This window comes from Heliangelus exortis, chromosome 5 (genome assembly GCF_036169615.1).
Source record: "Heliangelus exortis chromosome 5, bHelExo1.hap1, whole genome shotgun sequence".
NCBI lineage: Eukaryota > Metazoa > Chordata > Aves > Apodiformes > Trochilidae > Heliangelus > Heliangelus exortis.
This window is the reverse complement of record NC_092426.1, coordinates 26,618,779-26,638,333: the sequence shown is the minus strand read 5'-3', so window position 1 is coordinate 26,638,333 and position 19,555 is coordinate 26,618,779. Positions and strand designations below refer to the sequence as shown.

Sequence of the window (19,555 nt, the reverse complement as noted above, 5' to 3'; positions counted from 1 at the left end):
CTTATACAAAATCTAGGCATAAAAGTGACTTAATTCATGGCTCTGACAGTATCTTGATTTTTATTTTACATCACCTTTTCTTTTTGGTCTTGCTTTGGATGAGTCAGATTTCAGCTCAGGGGGTAAGCTGGGCCAACTCACCATTCGGCCACTGAGTGAGCAGGCTGAATGTACACAAAACGAGGGGCAGACTGTATGGATTATGTATGACACAAGGTAGCAGTCCCAATGACTGCTCTTTACTCTTGGTATCAGCTATGTCTGGGCCAAAGTCCACAGCTCGGTGCTGCTTGGGCCAGCTGCATCTGCACTGCCTGCAGCAGCAGGCTGGGAGCTGGGCTGGGTTTCATCTTTCAATCTCCCTCACCTGTGCCTGAGTGGTCCCCTCTTGACAAACCAGCACAGGAGGGAGAGGGGAGTTTTGGCTCAAACCTGTGTGAAGATACTGTCGGGCTACTCCAGATGTCAGAATTTGCAGCCATTCTTGTGAGGCCAGGTGGAAAAGTTGCAGCATCAGAGTGCAAGTGCAGAGGATGGGTGCTCTCAGCAGGGCTGGGGTGGGTCACCTTCAGCAGCAAGGCAAGGAGCATCCTCAGCCCCTGGGACCCCAGCTCCTGCCCTCTGGCCTGTCTACAAAGGCAGCAGTAAGAGAAACAAACTGCACCAGTTTGTATTTTATTTCCATGAAAGAAAATGTACAATATAAGACCGAAAAAACCCCACAAAATCTTTCACAGACCTTTACTTTAATTGAGGAATTTAATCCTATGTAAATATATTGCAATTAAGTCAAACAATGCAAATATACATGTTCAGATAATTAAAAGGCAATTACCTGCCTGAAGGACTGTTTAATGATTTTATTGTAAGACTTTTTCCCTAGAATGAAGAAACAATGATGTGCACAGAATCATCTGAAGTCTCTGGGAAGTGTATCCTTTGCATCTTTTGCATGTAAATTTACATATATTTTTGAATTTCAGTACAGTGACAGCTTACTTCATATGTCGGGCATTAGAATCTAATAACAAAAAGTGTTGATACGAATAGTAGAAGCCTTGTGTTTGTGCAGTAGAGAGAATAAGAATTTATATTTAATAAGATATAAAATCTTATATAAAAGGTAAATATAAAGATATAAAGATATAAAAGGTAAATATGCATAGATTTTACTACCACTAGAAAAATACTTGGTGGAAGTCAGTGAGGATTGGTTACCATTGTCATTTGTCTGAGTATTATCAAAAGACACGATTGACTAGAAATAAGATACAGCAAATATTTTTAAAGGAAAAGAGCAAATCACTGTGCAGTTGCTTCTTTATCATTCATGTCATGGGTTGCATATTAGTCATCATAAATGCTGTGCTGGGGGAGTAGATGCTTTAAAAGCTTTCTTCCTCTTCTGGAAACATCTTGGATGAAGAGCATAGAAGGAAATCCCTAGAGAAGAATAAATAATCATGTTTATAAGATTTATATTGACTGACTAATTGGAAGGATACTAAAAAATTCCCAGGGGAAATGTTCTAGAGCCCTATGATTTAGAGCAATTTTTAAGCCAATATTTAGAGCAATTTTTTTTAATAACAGGAGAGAAATCCATTTAAATTGAAAATACTCTGTATCAAACATCCTAATCTGACTATAGGTTCAAAACCAAACAGTGATGGTGAATAAAATCATAAAATTAAGCATGTGGTAGAAAAAAAATTTCCTGTACTGATAGTGTGGCTACAAGTTCAAACTTGTTTTACTACTTAAATTTGTGAGAGTTTATTTCAGCAGGAAAATAACCAAATACTGTATTTGACAAACAAAATTGTTGCTTTAGAAGAAATAAAATAAATGCCTTCTATCTCCAATGCTCTGTCCACAGTCCACAGGGTCTGTCTCTCCTCTGCACTTCATTTTCATGCCACCTTCTATTACAACATAAGTACTACAAATGCAGTCAGAGTGATGTCACTAAGGAAGAGTCTGCAAACAGAAGCTGAAGGAGTTTCTTTCTTCACAATAGAAAATATGGGAAAACTCATCAGCATTTCAGGAAAGGGACAGGTAACAAACAGAGGAACAGGTCAGTGAATCCAGCATGTTACTTCTCTGGAGGGTTCCTGCACCAACCATTGCCCAGATTTCATAGAGTTTCTGTTCTCTAGCCTCTTCTGTCTCCCCTCTCATTCTCTGTCAAATTTCTTTCCCTCTGATGGAACCAACTTCAAGGAAATTTCAAGTTCATCTTCAAGAATTGCCAGCTATTTAGAGCTATCCTATAAAAAGTACTACTTAGCCTTTGTTATAAAAATTTTACTTGATTATAGCAATATCTGCAGAAAATGAGCCCTGTAATTGTTACTAACTGGAATGTGACACAGCTGAGCCATATAAGTTTATTTGATTTTTTTTTTTTTTTTTTTTCAGTGATGAACTGCAGTTTTGGTGAAAATAAATAACAATGAACTTGAAAAAGTATAGTTCTGCCCCATATTTTTCTTAATTTCAAAACCATATTTATAAGACAAATTGCAAGTTTATTTTCATTACCTGTACAGTGAATATATCTTACAAATACTATGAATTCACAAGCCTGTAAAAGCAAAAGCATGCAGTGTATATGTTTAGTATGCTGTACCTGCCTGCTAGTAAATAAATGTAAGAAAATATGCAATTCAGCAATGCATTAGGCATACCACATATCCTTTGTACACTTCCCAGGGAGGATATATATAATATGAAAGATCTATATGTATTGGTTTCACATAATGTCATGCTTTTCTTGGTGTTATGCTTTTTTGATAGCTTCTGTATATACCATCAGCATAGTCTAGAAGTTTGTTTTCATCTGGAGCTCTGCTACAGCTCTGTCTATCATTTAAACAAGGAATTATAATGGCTCTCTTCAAACACAATACAGTTATTCTGAAGGTCTTTCTAGCTATGACTGTGATCAAACAGCATTCTGCTATAAGTCCCTGTGTTATTTCACTTCATCCTAACAATCTGTAATTTCTTTTTTTTTTTTGGTAAATAAAAATGATGTGCATGGTGAGGAATGAGAAGAGAAATGCAATATAATCTGTGCTTTCTCACTGTCAGGCCTGCTTGCTTCCAACTTCCCAGCTCATATCTGGAACCTAAAGCATGGTTTGAACACTTGGCAGCAGGCACGTGGCAAGAGATAGACAAGTCTGACCTGAAGTTTGTGGTCTTTGTGGATTATTTTTGTCAGTGACAGTGTGCTACATTTTTAGCAGAAACATTTTTCAGAGTTCATCCATTCATGCCAAACTGGAGCATTGTACATTTTGTTTGAGAGTCCTAGACCACTGATAATATGAGTTGCCTGTGTACCAGGGTGTGCTGTAGTATGGCCTGGGCTCCCTTCCTAAGGCAGCCTGTGGAGGAGAGGAGCTGAACATCACACACAGTTGCATCCCAGTGCTCTCTACAAGAAGGGCAACGTAACAGTGGGCTCAGCTCACTTGGAAGTCTGACAGGTCTTGATAGCTCCTTAAATCTCACCATGCCCTCATGACTTCCACACATTCACTGTCCTCAGCATGACAGAGCTGCCCTAGGATGGCTGCTCACAGAGCTTGGGAGAGTTACACTTAAGTGTAACCAGAGTTAATTCCACAGAAATATCCACATCTGTGACACTAATCTTTGCAGATAACACTCAGTTTTACAGAAAGCCAAGAAACCAGGAGACCCACCTGTAGCTGCTTTTTCCTTCTCTTCCCTTCATAGGAGCTGAAACCAAGACATATGGACCAGCTGGAAATCTGGAGAGGAGCTGACTTATGGTGAGTGTGTTCTTTGTTTTGGGAGTGAAGAGGAAGGGTTGTGTAGGTGATGGGAGACAGCTCTGATTAGACTTGTGTCATCTGGTAAAGATAAGCAAGTTCTAGACAAAGGCAAAGGCAATGACAAAGGCAAAGGTAGAACACAGCACTCTCAGGGAGTTTCCCTTGCTTCCCCTTCTTCTGGATGAAAGGAAATTTGGGGCTGCTTATGGATGAAGCCATTTTCTGTGCTGGAGAGAAGCAGGGGTTGGTGTAGAACATTGGCTGGCAACCAAGCTGTGCTGCAGCCAGGTTACTGCTGTGGCTAACTGCAGTGCTTGAAGCTGTTTCTTCCCCAGGGGACACAGAATCTTCTTCCCGGGCACCCACGGGTGATTTGTGCACACAAACCTCCTTCTCCCTTCTGTGCCAGCCTGGATTAGCTGCCATGGCAGCACGTTCAAGTTGTTCTATGCAAATGCTGAATGCAAACATGCCATTCAGATTGGTAAACCAGGTAAACCTGGCAGGACTCAGTTATGATGACATGGCATGATCAAGTTGTGATCAGGCCCTCCCCACCCAAGCTAGACATCCTCTCAGGCACCTCCCCCTTCTTCTGGCCTTGCCTTGAGTCATGGGCTTGTTGAGGCACAAGTTAGCATCCTTACCCCTGGGGATTTTCACTGAATGGCTCTGGTCATATTGTGATTGCCTCACCTCCTCGTTGCCAGTTCACAGGCAAAACAGGGTATGGCTCTGCACAGAATGAAGTCACCCTAGGGAGGAGAAAGGGGTTTCCTGGCTGCCCCCTGGGACAGTAGGACAAGTTGGTGACTGCTGCTTTCTTTCTGTGAAAGTGAACCCAGGTGAACCCAGGTGAAGGGACAAGAGCTGTGTTATGTGCCAGGTCTGGGAAAGGGCCATGTACCACCCACTTGTCTCCTATCTCCCCTTGCTGCTGGGTCCCTGGTAAAAGACTCCATTAGTACAGCTCATGAAGGTGTATCCTCTGAGAATCAGAAAGTTTTGTGGAGAAGTGTTGTTGGCAATTCCTTGTGTGGATCCTGACAAACTAGTTAGGGCCACATGAACCAGAGCCCAAGGATTGTACCATCTGCAGGGAAGGTGGCTAACTCAACATCACAAATGTGTCTCTCTGCCTTCAGGAAGGGAATGCACCCTCTGTATGCTAAGAAAGAGCAGAATACCTGGACAGGAGATAGTGACCTTGGTTACCTAAGTGGTCATGGCACCTCAGCCACTTGAAAGTAAGAAAAGATGGAAGGCTCCTTTGTAAGCACCCTGTTGTTATGTTGGCTGTAGGTGTATGTTTAAAGTGGTAAAATGTGAAATAGATTTATCAATTTTTCTGTAGAGAGGAATGTTTAACACTAGATTTGCACTGTGCACAGGTATGCTTCATGCTTGTCCAGGCACTGAAATAGCTGACAAAGACTTCTGGCCATAGCAGGTCTGGAGCACTGCATGGTTGGTGATAGCTTCTCTTGTCCATGCCTGGCACTGAAAAAAGTGAGACTGCTTTTATGCTACATCTGTCTACAGAGAGAGGCAGGCCTGCTCTTCTCCTGCGTGTGGGTATGTGTCAAGTGAGGCATGCTAGGTCCCCCACACTTTGCCCAGCCATCTGATAGAGATGGAGGGTGGCCCCAAAGTGGGCTGGATGGCCTTCAGTTCCAGGCTGGAACCTGAAGCACAGTAAAAAATGAGCTCTAGATTATTTAGAGCATGATGGTGTGATCACTTAAGATATCTGAGGCAGGAGATTTTATTAAACTTCACATAGTAGAAAAGCTTCTGCGAAGATCTGTAGGATAATTCAGGGCACTTCCAAAGCATGGGATGAACATCCTGATGGGCTTTGCCAAGGCCAGAGCACCAAACAGGGTCTGGCAAATGGTACATGCATCTGTGTGCTGTTAACAGGGATAGAATAGGCACAGCCAGAGTAATCAGTCCAATTAAATGCTTTGTATCTATAATTTGTCTTATTTTAAAGCATATTAAATTGAAATTAAACTTCCAATATATTATTACAGGAACATATTCTACTTCCTTTATGTCCCATTACAGCTGTGATTAATATAGTCAAAAGTATACATTACACTGCCACGATAATGAATGGAGCTAAATGAATATAAATATCTGCAGTAGAATAAAGTCCTGCGGTGCAACAGTAATGTTAGTCATTTTCTCATGAGTAAATGAAGGTAGAGTGTGAAATTCCATAACTCTGCTATGAAAACAAAGTCTCCAGACAGAGATTAGTTTATTGTAAAATTTGGTTTTAAAATTTATTTACAGGGCTAGTCTATTTTTAAAATTTATTGCTATTAACAATGCTTAGTCACAAAATAAACCTTTTTATTGTTCTAGGTGATTCCCTATCTCTACTGTGTTCCATTTTCATTCCTTTCTGGAAATGAAAGCTTGAGATTTCATTCTGACAGGGTCAATTTTGGATAAAAAAATCAACAGAGAAGCATTTACTCTAGTCTCTTACAATAAGTGATTCAGCACTTGTGGCTGATTGCTGAGAATCCTTTCATGATGACTTTTTTTGGCCAGATTAATTGATTTTTTAAGACCAGAGAAGAACAGAATTGGTCTCCACTCCTTCATAGCACAGACTGCCACTTTAACCGAATTAGAGCGTATTTTAAGGAAAATAAAATCTTATTTGCATAGAAAATTACACATACTTTGGTAAGCTACTCTAAACATTATATTCAAATATCTGCACCTTGTTTCTTTTTCCAATTACTTAGTTTGATCATTTTAATCCACAGTATTTCATACTTCTGCTGGGCAGTAAGTGGAGTTTTTCTTTCAATAGATACAAGTAAACAATCCATCCAGAACCCCATGAAGATGCCAGTTAGTCTGCATAAAATATGGGTGGAAGCTCATGTAGGAAAAATACAGATTGGCTCTTATTTTCAGAAAGAGCAAGGATTTCAAGATGCAGCTGCCTGCATCTCAGATGAAGTGGTCTCAAAAGCAGGCTTTAAGAATTCTTGGATCAAAAAACATAAATAGGAGCAAAAAAGGTCACATTTCTACATTATGGTTGAAAAGTTCGCATGCAAAAGCAATATACACATTCTTCTAGCAATCTGGAGACAGTTGAAGATGTTTCTTACTTTTTATCTTTCTGGTAATCAGGATGAGATAGAAGTTACTGGAAAAACCACTTTTTTTAAAAATAAAAGGATGTTGTCCTTATTAGAGCTCAAGTAGGTTTGTAGTAAAGTGTTTTGCTCTTTTCTGTTGGTGTGCTTCTGTGCTGCTGTCTTCAGCAGGTTATGAGTGAGCCAGGGTTTTTTCTTTCTTTTTTGACATTCACTATTTCTATTTTTGAAAACAAAGGTGTGAAAACTGTGTCAATGTCAAATACTGGGTAAAAACTGCTAGAGGTGACAGTATCAGAATGTGGTTTTACAGGCTTGTATAATTTTTGAAAGTGATTAAGAAGCAGAAATAGAAATTCCTTTCCTGATATGTTAATTCTTTTACAAAGTAGGTTTTCTTTGTTCAGCATAGATCCCTGAAGGTCTTAAACAATCTCTCTGGAAACCTGATTTTAGTAGCATTTTAAAATAAATACTTGTGGATAAAATTCTTTAAAATATGTTTGGAGAACTTTGGAACATTACTTTACTTATCCACACTATTGTCTCAACTCTTAAAATGAGAATTTTGCCAAAATTGGCTGAATCTTATGGTAGTGATGGTCTCACACGGTCAGGTAAAAGCTAATGTCTGATTGTACTGTTAAAATACTTAAAAGGTAACATTAAGACATTACTTCTTCATAAAATATGGATCTATCTAAGAATTTGTTGATACTCCTGATCCTAAATCCTGGATTTGGCAGTCAGAGGCTTTTGGTCTACGTTATGAGCAGTGACAAGACTGGTTTTGTTTTTGGGAAAACAGGAGCTTAATTTACAGCAAAAGCTGTGCTGATTTTCCATAGTACCACTGCTGCACTTTCCTTACTGATATGACAGTGCAAGAGTGGCAAGTAGTCACAGGACCCTCAATGTATGTGGAGAGACTGAGGAAATCTTTAGGGTTGAGTAGTTCTTCTCTTCAGGATTGTATTTCTGCTACCTGATCCATCTATTTGCTTTCAAAAATGTGTCATGCAAAAAACCCCTTAATATTTTGAAAGTATATTGAAAGTGACCTCAAATCACTTAAAATTCTTAATTGTGAGGTTTTGCAAGAGGTTTTGAACAGCTGAACTACCTCACTTTAAGCTCCCTGTGCTTACAGTTTCTTACAAATTAATGCTGTGCCCTATCTCTGAGTAATTTTCAGTTTTACTTGTGCCACATATCAGAATGGCTTACTCAGCAGGATTGTGCACCATTTGGAGTGCTTAGCCAGTTCTGGTGAGTTTTTGCAGCATTGCTCAGTCTGTCTGTGTCTGGATCTGGGTCTACATCTTTTCATAACAGGCCTGGAACTGATTCTTCAATCTTACGCAGTACATATTGGAGGACTTGGATTACAAAAGAAGGGGGAGAGTTAAACAGGATATGTTTCAATGAAAAAAAACTGAAAACTGAGTAAGTATATCAAGGTAGCACGGTATGTATGGTATGAAGAGTTAAGGAGTCTGGATGAGAGGAAATCGAGTGAAAATGCTTAGATTACAGCATAAAAATAAACAGTCTGAACTGAGTTAAACTACTGACATTTACACTGAAATGTAAAAGGCTCTAAGAACACCATATATGTTACTGAAAAGACTAAAGTCATCGAGTTTCAAAAACCCACACAGATTGACATCCTTCTTGAAGATTTTAAAAAATCCACTTATAAAACAAGAAAAAATAAGATGACAATGGTTGTTTTTTTTTTGCAAACTATGAAGAACCTAGGAGAAACCTTACCCAACACAGAATATATGACAATCATTTGACAGATTACATTTATTTAAATAAGAAATTATGGTATCACTGATTTAACTTCTCAAATTACTGTTGAATCTTGGAACTTTGAAAATTAAAACAACCGGTAGTGATTTTCTGTTTGATTTACTCAGAAGTATGAATGTTACATTAAGTACACAATTTTTTAAAGATTTATGAAATATGCAATAGAGCAACTTGTTTTCAGAGTATTCTCACTCTCAGAGAAAATGAAAAGGACTGTAGTAACCAATATGCAAAGGACTCAATTTTCCTATAATCTCACAGGAAATTAAAGACATGCATGAAATTTATAATTTATTACAAATTATTTTAAAGAAAATTCATTAGTACCTTTTCTTTGTTCAGATTGTCCAGTCAGGACTGCCAAAGAAATTAACATAATCTATACTTCAGAGATACCACATTTTACAAGTATAAGATAAGGTAGGCATCTTCCTTTCTAGAAGAAGCAAGTACAATTTTTTTTCATTATTATTATTTTTTTACTGCAGCCTTTATGTACAAATGTAAACGATCATCATTCTGCTCTAGATGGCATACCTTAGTAAAGCCATTTTCTCTACCTATCTTGTCATGAAGTGCCTACCTGGAATTTAAATATATTCCAAGACAATAAAAGCATGGACAAATAATGATGGATGTTATTTCTTTCAATGTCATTTTCTCTTATCCATTACACAGGGAGAAGCTGTGACTTGTAATCACTGAAATGCATGCTGAATTTTACAAAATTCACTTGATGAATGTGGCTCAACAGAATTATCAATATATAGAAAGTTAACACATACAAGGGTATTCAGACCTGTTATCTTCAGGAGAAATAATGATAGCAAGAATACTATGGATTTTTCAGATCATTGCTAGGATTTTTACAGATCTAAAATTAACAAAGCCTAACAATAACCTGAAAGATGACACTGCAATTTCTTTATGGATCTGAGCTGAAAATCTGAGCTGTAAAAATTAAGAATTAGTTACAGTAGGAGGCAAAAGCTCCTGTAAATTAGGTGTCACAACTTGTAAATTTAAGGCAGCTGGTGCTGAGATTGGGATAGAAACTCGGACTAGATGCTCAGGCTTCCCTTAGTAATGACTTGCTATTCAAAGCACCATCTGGTGAATGGAGATTGATGTAAAGATGCCTGGAGGATGTTAGGGAAGCCATCTTAGAGGTTCTGCAACTACACCTCTTAGTTCAAAGAGCTAAGTGCAGTGGAAAACAAGGAAACAGAAAATATATTAAATGTCATTTTCACCTTTTCAGTTGGAGATTAATCAAACATTTATCTTTTATTTCTGTGGAAAGGACAAACCACAGAGAAGAGGCAAGACTGAAGTGTTTCCATTTTCTACTGGAGTTGTGTCGTCAGGCAAAAAATGAAGGTGAGTCTCATGTGACTCCTCAGGGAGTAAAGAAGAGCCTGACTCTAACCCTGTGGTTAGGATACCAGCTGTAAGGGAGGATGCTGAAACACTGGTCTTCCTATCCATCCTACATCAGGAAATCACTAGAGAAAAATAAAAAAGAACCAAAATAGTTTATAGCACTGGAGTAAGAGGCCAGGATTCCTTACTCCTAGGGGAGTGCACTTGGCAGTACAACACTGATCTGACAATAGGCTGATAAAGTTATTCTGAATGTGTTGTGTGTTTTATATATGTATTGTCGTGGGGGGGGTTTGGTTTCTTTCTTTTTTTAATCTAGCTCTAAGTCTTTTGTTGGTTTCACATAACAACTTAATGGCAAAGCCAATACATACTCTGTGCCATGACCAGCACCTCTCTCACAGAGCACTCTTGAAAGGCATTTTAAAAGCCTAAGGCAGATGCCAGCAATTCAGGTAAAGTTCAAAGGTTTGGCAAATTCCAGAGAATCTGGTTACCTCTCCTGAGGAATAATTTTTTTTTTTTTTTTTTTTTTTTTTTTTTGACAGCTGACAGAAGAGTTGATTTTTTTTTTTTATTGTTTGGCTGCAATAGGTTGCAAATCCCAATGTAAGGTGGGGAAACCATGTCAATAACTGAGCAAGAGTTCTTGCTGTATCTGTATTCCTGATAAAGGTTTGGCTCAGCCCTTCTGGGGATTCTTTGCCACTCCCTGTGTGCATCTTACAATATTACTGAATTATATACATGCATGGTGGGAGAAATTTGGATCCTTGTGGAGTTTCTGGCAAGCATCCTACTGACTAAACAGGAATCTTAATGGAACCCAGTGCAGACTAAGGACATGGATGGATTCCTGTGGGGAATTTGCAGCAGAAATGGGCTGCCCCGAAGCTGGCAAGCCTCTGAAACAAGGCCACCAACCATTAGCTACCTCATAAACTCTTTAGGTATTCAAGGTAGTGTATCTGCCTTGAATGAAATGTAGAAATAAACTGTTACTTTTATTTTTCAGACAAAGCTATAATGATGCTTTTGGAAAAGTGAAAATAAGTGTTCTTTTTTAAAACAAGGAGCAAAATCACCTACTCAGCTTCCTGAATGCAATCTGTGTGATTAATGTGTCTCAAAATACAGACATTTCTATAAAATATTAATTACTTCACTCTTGGACTGTATTAAATTACACTTAGCAGTTTTGAAATTCCTTCTATATATTTCTTATGACTAAACAATATCTATTAAATTTTTTGATTGTGGAAACCACTTCCTGTGTAACTTTACTCTTTTTGTTAAAAAATCTGACTTGTTTGCCAGGCACAGTAGAAGTCCAAGGCACTTTGTAGGAGCAGAGATTACTCTTGTAAGCAGGAATCTGAGGAATGTGCTTATTTTTGCTTATAGCTATAGTGTCCAAAATTTCAGACACATGAATGCTGAAGAGTGACTGATTTTTTTGAAAAAAAAAAGATATTTAAAAAAAGATAGCATCATTGTAGCTTCTCTAATTCATATGATTTACATACGGAAATCTATGTGAAGGTTGTGAATGCAGCTCAAATACTTGATTTACTTCAAAATACACAGAATGACTGAAATGTGTTTAATTTTCTGTTTTGCTGGAAAGAAAAATTGTCCTAATTGCAAAAGTAATTTGGTGCCATTATTAGTTGTTTAATGTAATAAGGTTTATAATACCACTTAACAAGATTATTTTGTTTTCCTTACAGTCTTATTAAAAAGAAACTTTGCAGAGAAGGATTAAATTATAAGATAACAAAATGTTAATGATAGCCACTGTTTAATAAACACCATATTTTCTCTTATTCATGTGTTCAAAGATAGAGAGTAGTGCCACACCTCTTCCATGTGCACAACAGATTCACTGTCAGAAGAGGAATGAGTTGGCAGGCTCATGAATAATGCTAAAGGAGGAAAGCAGCTGTTTAGTAACAAAACCTTCCTAGCAGAGCCTTTCAGCCAGTTTCTGTACCGTTTGGTACTGGTGAGAGTGTGTGTGCACACATAGATAACTGGAAAGGCAGGAATGTAGAAAAAGAGATCACTGTGGAAGCACTGGTTGTGACAGTAACTGGGTAAATATGTCGTTTTCATAAGAGGAAAGATTTTAGTTATGGAAGAGCCACCTGAAAGGAACCTCTCCTCTGTCTCTTTTTAATCTTCCTTGTGCCAGCACAGTGTATCTACATGAGGAACTCTGCCACTATTTCTGTTTCTGCAGCACACAGTCAGGTAAATAGTGGCTTTTGGACAGTCAGTGGAAATTTGGCCATCCATACCAACCAGATAAATGTTTTATTGTATGACTTTTCTCAGCTTGAACAGTATTTTAAAAATCATGCAATTAGAGAAGACAGTGTAAAAATTACTGAGGAAGAAATAATGCAAACTGAAAAAAATGCTAGCAAAAAAACCTGAAAGAAATCCTAACAGTTTGCTTTCAGACACGAAATGGTAAAACTGGCTGTGCTGTTCTTTACTGGGACAGTTCCCATAAATGTATATGCATGTAAACTGTGCCTATTCAATAGAGTAGTTCTTTTGACTGCAAAGTCTATATAGAGAGATTTGGAAGAATAGATGTTATCCCAAATTCTTATCACTGGGCAAAAGGAGAGAACTGCAGATCTGTTCAAGGCAATAAGCATCTATTATGAAAACACGTCTGTTCTGCATTCTTGACACAAGCTAAAGAGCTATATACACTTCTGGTGAAAACATAAAAAATGTACAGAAACAACAGGTTTCTAGAGGATACATTTCATAATTGTATTTGTTTGCTCCTATCCAGAAGCCCAAACCACAGTCTTTACACCAGGGACTTAAGGATCCCAAGGTTTTGCTTTTTCTTCCAAATTTGGGCCATTATACTTCATGAGATAAATCACCTGTCAGCATAATGTCAAAAATTCCATTACTTCAGTAAATTTAGATTTGCATTTAGATGTGTTCCTATGGATCCATTAAATCATTTAACAATGATAACAAAAGATCTTTTTACTCTTTAATTGTACATACATAATAACTTGGGCTTTTATTTGATAACACTTGTTAATACATGTTTGCTCAACTGACTATTTTCATGAATTTGTGTTTTAATGTGTGGCTTAGATGTGAAATATTTGGCATAGGCATGTACCCATTTAGGAGTCACAGCTCAGAATCCAAGTTTTAGGACTAAATGTTGCTGTTGCTTTTTTACCATACTATGAACTCAAGTGGCCTGAATCCTTATAGTGTAGTCTGATACTGGATTCATACCACTGAGCAGAAGAACAGAACTGCCTCTCTGTTGAAGACAGTCAGCACCTACTAGGAAAATGATGTCTGTTCTGTGTTTTTCACACTGAAAAAAACCCCGCATACACTTTTGGTGAAAAAACAGAACACATGCACAAACAGTGGATTTCCACAGGACGTATTTTATAGCTGCATTTGTTTAGCTTTGTCCAGGATTCTGATACATATACAAACCCAAAGCCTCTTCAACCTAGGCAAAAGATCTGGCAATCCTTTCCAGCATACTTCTTTCCTAGCTCTCCCTTGAAGTCCTGTGAGTGAATTAGGTGAAGCCCTAATTTGGCTTGAAACAATTGCAGCCTACAGTCAAATTCTATTTCTATTTCTATTGGTTTTGATATTCAAGACAATTTCTAAATAAGTAAAATAATTCTACAGGGATAGTTGCAATAGTAGAAGTCAATATAATCAATAATGTGATAATTTTCTAGTTATAATCTGTTGGTAAAATAAATGTTGTCCTTACTTCTTCCCATATAATTGTTGCCTTAAAATCTCCTCAGATGTTTACAGTTTGGAGGAAACTGGTATTCTTGTGGTAGTAAAAAAACTGCAGTTTCTGACAACTCTTTATGAGAAAAGGAAAGGCTCTTGCCCTATAAAGAAGACTGCTTTGAAAAACAATGCTTAGTACTTTTTCTTTAAAAATTTAGTATTTTAGCATATTTTTCTTGTAACATCTAAACTGCTATTATCTGATGGTACAACAACTTTGTTATTGAAACCACCTTGATATGTTTGGAATTTGACCAGTAACATTGTAGTCAAATGAAGCGATGTATTATTCATGCTTAGTTAGGTCAGCTGAACACATTTCAGCCTTACCGTGTTTGCAATCATCTTGACTACTGTCATAATATTTTCCATCACCTCTCCTGAGGCACATTTAACACTTTTTTTTTTTTCCCCTTTTAGGAAAAGAAATTCTCAATTATAGCTGTAAAGCAAACAGACAAGTGAAATCTACCCATTTCCTAAAGCTCTATTATCCCTAAGGTATCTGAAACAAAAATATGTCAATACTAACTACTTAGCAGAAAGCAATCAAGAAAGTACTTTTTAAACCCAACTCTCTTCTCCCCTTACGCCTACACCAGTGTGCCTCTAAACAGAAAAGCCTGAGTTGTCTGAGAGCATGTGGGGAGACATGATGACAGTAAAAGCAAGCCTCCTTTATGCCCTTGTCCCTAGGAGTCTTTTCTGGTATCTTCCCCTTGCAGCCCTCTTCTTGTTCACCTGTGATAAGTGTAATCTCTTCTCAGCAGGTCCCCGTGCTTCACTCACTGATTTCAACAAGCAAGCCAGGAACAGAAGAGGTGTTGTTCATAAAAATCTATCCTCCTCTCCCTTCACCATACTGATGCTTGTACTTAAATGATTTATCATCAGTAAGTCCATAGGAACTGGTATCCAAACCTGCGTGGGCTACAGCTTAGCCTCTTTTGACTGGAGAGGATACTGCAGGCAACCCTCTTGCACTCCTCCCACAAAGGGTCTGGGGGCTGGGGGCATCCCTGGTTCTCTGGGGAAGCCAAAGCTCCTGAAAGGCTCGGCTGGAGCAGCCAAGGGTTGGGAGCAGGAGATAAAACTGGCTCGTTAGAAGGAAAATACCAAACTGGAACAATCGGCTATTTCTTTCTCTGTGTTGCGACAGGCAGTAACTCTCTCCTCAGTGTTTAGGTTTCATTAATATATATTTAAGTGCTAAACTTAACCTGAAAGGTTTTTTTTCTTTCTTTCTTTCTTTTTCTAAACAAAACCATGTAAGGTTTTGTCTAATTTGCTTTTCCAGTTACATTTTAGAAGTAGAACTGGATCGCACACCTTGGTCACCCTTTCCCACGCTCTGTTGGATCTCTCTGCATGCTGGGATTTTCCAGACTCCAGGTGTCATAGGCAGAGTGGAATGTACCATGGCTTAGAAGAAGGCAGCCATGGCATGTGTGAATCTGGTAGCTGTCATTTCTGTATTGGAATGTGACATGGATGTTTTACTCCAACTTAAATCATAGGACAACTTCTTTTGTATGGAAAAGTCCAGTTTACTGCTCTTTCAGGAGCAGTATTTACTGCTCTTTCATGAACAGAACCTTTGTGTCTTGCTTAGGCGTATAGGTGGACAGGAAAGAGGTTTCTTATAAAACATGTTCTGTTCAAAATCTATCCCCTTCAAAACTTTTTTTTTAACCCTTATGAAGTGATATTTTTCTGGTAATACGGTAACACATTAAAATATGGTTATGTAGCACCATGTTGGTCCACAGGAGTGATCAGGATGAAAAGAACATGCTGTGTCTGCACCTGTAGGAAGACAAAAAATCCTCAGTGAAATAATATTAAAGGTACTGACCATACTCAGTGCCCTTCCCTATGGTTTGCTTACACTGCCCAGTATTAAGCAGTATCATCTATAATAACTAGCTTTTATTGGGATATAAAATAAACAAAAAAATCCCCAAACAAACAGGCAATTAATAAAGCCCTTTGGATGCCACCTGGTTTTCTTACAGATGTGGAAAGAATGATGGTTATGTCACTCACATTTAACCAAACCATAATGAAGCCATGGAGTGAGAAAAAAATATATGTTTTGGGGAGTATACTTATTAATCTTGACTCAGAAATCATTAAACAAAATTATGATTTTAAGAAAGGGTGTTGCATATAATCAACCTAAACAATTCATTGACATATTCTAATACTTATTTATATTTCAGTTTTCAATAGATAAAATACCACTATGCTGCCAAAAAAATCAATAGGAATTTAAGAGAAGAAAACGTTCCATGATTTAATTCCAAAATAATTGATCTATGTGATCTAGCCCAGTGATCTATGGCTAACTGATTGTTTATTAATAGCTTTTTGTATCTACGTGAACAATCCTTAAGAGTTCTGCATGGAAAAAGCGTTTGATTTTGCATGAGCCAGGTTCAGTGCAGTCACTGACCATGCTTCTGATGCTCCTTTTCAAATGGCAGCTCATCCATACGAATCAAAAATGGGGAAGACATTTTTTACAATGGGAGTGGTGAAACACTGGAACAGGTTGCCAAGAGAGGTGGTAGATGCCCCATCCCTGGACACATTGGTCAGGTTGGATGGGGGCCTGAGCAGCCTGGTTCAGTTCCAGATGTTCCCGTTTATTACAGGGGGGGTGGAACTAGGTGAACCTTGGAGGTCCCTTCCAACCCAAACCATTCTGTCATTCTAAGATTCCATGATTTATGATCAGTGTAGTATAAAATGTAAAAATTATCAAAGGTTTGTTTAAAAAACCAAAAATTTCGAAACCTGAACCCTCAAACAAGAACAAGTGTGGAGATTAGGAGAAAGTAAAGAAAGGGGAGTACCTCCTCTTTTTTTTTTTCAGGTGTATGGTTAATCAGGAAACTAATAATGCTGGTGAGCTTTATGCTTGACACTGTGGAATTATGTAGTGATGTGGGTCTCTTGTGAGGGCATTTATTTATTAGAATCTCAGCAGGTTTTCCTTAATAATTTGAGATGAAGGTTTAAGTATTTGTGCTTCTGCTTCACAGAATCTTCCTTTATACAAATGCTGTTATACAAAATGCAATGAATGAACATGAATGTAAACTTTAGAACAATACCCAAGTGTGACAATTTTCTTTAAGAGAACGTCCTATAACACCAGTTCTTAAACTTCATGAAGAACAGTTCCTTTTTTTTCTACCAAAAGAGTAAGACAGACGTGGCAGTTCTGATGTTTAATGAGGGATGGTGGGGAAGATATCTGAAAAGCAGCTTGTGGCAAAATAGTATGCACTGATTTTATGTTCTACAACCAACAGTACATCAATTTCTGGTTCAGCACACTGGTGAGACTGCTTGCTGTGCACTTCCAAGTGGTATAAAGAAAGCAGTGATACAAAAGCAAAGGCAATTAAGAAAATGAACCCACGAGAAGAGTGTGCATTGCTGATCTGATCTGTGGTTTGAAATCCCCCTTTTCCAGAAGCACAGGGTAAGTGAAATACCAACCTTTCTCTTGTTTGGCCCTGCTGAATGAAAGACACAGAAAGAGTTGGAAATGATGGATCATTGTTGCTGTTGTTTTCTGTTCCTAGGACCCTGCTGTCCAAAAGGAAAGACAGAAGCAAACTGTCTATTTTTCACGCATCTGGCACAGGCTTCTAGGTATCTAGAAGGCACTTACTTTATTTGTGTTTATAATCAGCATAAGGGTGTTTCTCAAGAGGAAGTCAGCTACAGAAGAAGGCTCAAATAACAATAGTAGTAACAAATGTTGCATATCATTAATGACTTTCTCCTGTGTTTCTCAAGGTTTACTAAAGCATTTATCTGAAATGTCTTTCTGTATAATTAACAAAACACCAAGCTTCCTAAATTAGTAGTCAGATTTCTTGATTATACTTTATTTTTTCTCCTTCTCTCTGTTATGATGCTCTCTGTATTATTCTCAACCATGAGAGTTTTTGAAAGATTTCTTCCGATAAATATGCACAAATATTTCTGAACTATTTTAATAAAATTTCATATTAAAAAATACTTCCATGAAGTTGTTTTCATAGATCTTATTCCTTCATTATGAAACCTTTAAGGAGTTCTATAGCCCTAGCTTTTATGCTCTCATAAGGCTAGTGTTTTCTCTTGGAGCTGCAATTTTTTCACCTCTTTCCCTCTGAAACTTTATAAACCTTGCACGCCATCTTAGTATGTGTCTATCTCTACCCAACTTAAATCCTAAGCTTCTAAATTTCATAATAGTCTAGAAGAAACACTGTGTCATGTATTTCCTTATAACCCTTCTTGCTGGTTCACTGGTCACAATTCTTGAGATTTTTGCAACTTTATCCATAATAAAAGAGTTTAATAAGCTCTGCAAAATCATAGCAAGCTGCCTACTGTAGCCTGCCAGAAATTTGCATGCTTCCTGGAAGGCAACAAGCAAATAGACTTTCTGCACATCAGTTTCCTCTTATTCTGGTGATCTGAAAATCTTATAGTCTTCTATTATAGTGATTTTTGGGGGACTTTTTAGAGGAGGAAGAATAAGTATTAACTGATGTAATTCTGCCTGAAAACCTGTTCCTTTCTTTCAGTGAGGACTGCTTTTGGAGCCAGTGGTGTACCTACTGGGGACTAACATAGTAAGTAACTACTCACGCCTGTTGCCTTTTGTCCAGTTGCTGTGCATCCTTGTAAAGAGAATACCTCCACCCTCCCAGTAACTAATGGTGTTGCCATCTGCTTCTATTTGAAGCACTTCTCACTGTCCTTCCATACTTCAGGTTTTGGGCATGTTGGGAAAAGCTTCCTGCCACTGACAAGCTCATGTCCTGCTTCATTAAAAAAATTGTTTTCACACCTATACCTACATAGTCCTACTTAGTCCTACTTGCTTTGCTGAGGCCTTTTTTTTTTTTTTTTCCAACTGAGATCATGATCAAGGTGAAGTAACACAATCAATTCCTTCATTAGACATCTTCTACATGACAAAACTTTATGAAAATTTATTAACTGCTGATCGTAATTAAGGCCTTTGCAGAGTTTCAGAAAGAATACAGATCTCAGTTCTTTAAATTTCTATTTTATTAAGATAAGAAATCTTATTATAAACCTTTTCATGCACATAGGATTTTAATTCTGGTAATGTGACTGGGAGCTTTAATAACCTAATGTATGTTTTATGAACAAAAAAACCAAGAAACTCAAACTTAATCAATTCAAATTAAGTTCTGATTTTAGGCTTTTTTTCTTTTTTGAGAAGTAGGATGTGACTGCAAAAACTCTTGACCAGATATTGTGGTTACTGTGTCAGATCATTTTATATTGCTTTATTAAGGACCTACTTGAGTATTTCCAGAAATACTCTCCTATATGGCAGTATCGACACAAGGCTGTTTGCCCAAATTTAAGAGAAAAAGTTTTAGCTAGTCAGAATTTTCTCAAAAATTCAAGTTTACAGGCATTTTGTTTTGAGAAAGGATGTGAATTCGGAATCTTTTAATTTCCTAATTTTCAGACGTACAACTTTAAAATGTGCATGCAATATGTAAAATGCACAGAATGAACCATATTGTTATTAAATATTATGATTACAAGTAA

At 37.6% G+C, this 19,555-nt stretch overlaps 1 long non-coding RNA gene across 2 annotated transcripts; it reads left to right on the top strand.

The window, feature by feature from the left end:
• Window positions 1–1,158: 1,158 nt before the first annotated feature.
• Window positions 1,159–17,995, top strand: LOC139797193 (uncharacterized). 2 transcript variants are annotated; one of them, XR_011726338.1, is made up of 3 exons: window positions 1,159–3,809; window positions 8,276–10,138; window positions 10,690–17,995. It is a non-coding gene; the product is annotated as an uncharacterized lncRNA (long non-coding RNA). The 2 variants fall into 2 exon arrangements; XR_011726339.1 differs by lacking the exon at window positions 1,159–3,809 and adding an exon at window positions 5,029–5,059.
• Window positions 17,996–19,555: the final 1,560 nt, after the last annotated feature.